The following is a 2,561-nucleotide window of genomic DNA, read 5'->3' as shown; positions in this document are numbered from 1 at the left end:
ATACTTTGGCCACCTGATGCAAAGAACTCACTCATTAGAAAAGACCCTGATGCTGGGAAAGATTGAAGGCAAGAGGAGAAGCAGACAACAGAGGATGAGATGGTTTGATGGCATCACTGTTTCAATGGACATGAGTTTGAGTAAGCTCCAGGAGATGGTGAAGGACAGGGAAGCCTGCTGTGCTGCAGTCCACGGGGTCACAGAGTCAGACACAACTCAGTGACTGAACAATAAAACAGAGGCAGGATACTTCCCCACAAGGTCTCCTGTTTTAATTGCCTCCTGGAATGGAATAGAAAGCTCTCAGTGAACGCTGTTTTCCAGATCTTCAGCATCTTCAGGATGCTGTTTCTCTTATTTCTGGAAACAGAGCGGTGATACCTGTCAGATCCATTATAGCAGGAAGGTGTGTGAGCATGGAGCCAGGAAGAGGAGATGAATTGAGAGAAGGTAAATGTTGCTCTGGAAAAGGAATAGTGAAGTCTACAGTGTAGTGATATTGTCTCTGGGCCAATGGGAGTGATGATTTGAATTATCAACAAAATGATTCAATTATTTTTGAAGCTGGTTTTCTTTAATCCACATAGGAGAGGGAGTCATTTATACATTCATTCATTCAGTGATTTTTCAATAATTACTCTTCCATGTGTCTTCTGTCTTACTAATAATCCTCAACAGCCATGCTTTTTGTGGTCTTTTGACTGAGAATTTTTGAGGGCAGCCACCAGACCATTCTCATTGGTGCATGCCCAACACTTAGCAGCCTGGAATAGAGTAAGTGCTTAAAGAAACAGATAAGTGAATGATCAATAGTATATCCTAGAAAGATCTCATTTGGAATTAAAAGAAAACAAGCAGTCCATTGTATGGGTTTTCTGTGATCTCTCACTTTCATAAAGCACATAAGCATATGAATCTGAACTGAATTATTGGTTTACTGATTCACTGTTAATAATGATAATTCAAGCAGAAATTATGGGAGATGCTAGCCCTGAGGCTTCATCCCTTTCCCCCAGGTTCCCAGAAATTAGGCCCAAGATTTCCCTAAAAGTAGCAAAAGAATGGGAGAACCACTACACAGAGTCAGGAGACCCGAAAACCAGTTCAGCTCAGATCTGGTCCTAGGGTATGATTGGGTACATCTCTAGTATTTCAGGGACCAGCTCTTCAATGACCTTCTTCTCAGCTCTCCGAATAAAACAACAATCACTAATTTGTTGTTGCTTAGTCACTTAGTCATGTCCAACTGTTTGTGACTCCATGGACTGTAGCCCGACAGGCTCCCCGTCCATGGAATTCTCCAGGAAAGAATACCGGAGTGGGTTGCCATTAGACCTGCCTACTTCCAAAGAAACAAGTTTGTATTTACGGAAACATAAATACACAAGGGAGTTTGTGTATTTATGAATTCTCCCATTGGTAGGGAGACTTGAGAGCAGGAAAAGCATCAGAAGAGATATCACAAAGGAAGTGATGATTAATCTGTGGCTTTAATTGGATAGTTTTAATACATCAAAGGGCTACAAATGGGAAGGAAAGTCAAAGTCGAGGAATCAGCATTTTTAAAGGTGATAAACCTTTGAAATGAAAGATATAGGAGCAGCAGCAAACAAGGCTGAAACAAGGCTGCAGAGTCAAATACAGGCTCGATCTTACCTAGGTCTTCAGGGTTTTAGCTTGCAGGACAGAGATCCTCCAAGAGATCTCTGTGTTTAACCAAAGAGCCTAAGCAAATTCAGGGTGGGAATTTGGGGCTCCTAGAGAAACTGGGATCTGAGGGAAAAAAGGAAGCCCTAACAGGTAACGCTGGCCCCAGATGAAGGCAAAAGCATGAAAACATCCTCAGCAGGCTATAAAGAATTACACAGAGCACAAGGATAGATGGCAAGATGATGGTTGAGTTAGGCATTTCTCTTTCTCTCTCTTTCCCATTTTCATGATTTTTCTAATTTATTTTAATCTAATGTGTATAAAAGAGTGGTTAGATACACCCATGTGAAGAGCTGACTCATTGAAAAAGACCCTGATGCTGGAAAGATTGAGAGCGGGAGGAGACAGGGATGACAGAGATGGTTGGATGGCATCATCGATTCAATGGACATGAGTTTGAGCAAACTCCGGAAGACAGTGAAGGACAAGGGAAGTCTGGCATGCTTCAATCCATGAGGTTGCAAAGAGTTGAACATGACATAGCGATAGAACAACAACAAAATTACACCCACAGGCATAATGAAAAAGTAATTTGTTTTTTTAGACAAATTTGACTTTTATGTGGAAAAAAAGGACAGAGGTTGATGTAACGTTTACTGTGACTCATTTCCATTTGGAGACAAAGTTTAAAGTGTTTATTCTTCATTCCATAAATTTGGGCTTGTGATTTATAAACATACCATCAGGAGAAAATATAGCTCATTTTAAGGTTTAATTTAGGAAAATATGTGTATTTATTAACATATGATAAGCGATTTCCAGTTCAGACCATTTTCTAATTACTCAGCTCTCATAATTCCCAGACTTCTCGAAAATAATGTGCTTGTGACTCAATTAGTCTCTTTGTTTTT

This window comes from Bison bison, unplaced genomic scaffold (genome assembly GCF_000754665.1).
Source record: "Bison bison bison isolate TAMUID 2011002044 unplaced genomic scaffold, Bison_UMD1.0 scf7180017854484, whole genome shotgun sequence".
Taxonomy (NCBI): domain Eukaryota; kingdom Metazoa; phylum Chordata; class Mammalia; order Artiodactyla; family Bovidae; genus Bison; species Bison bison.
Note: the sequence above shows the minus strand (reverse complement) of the source record.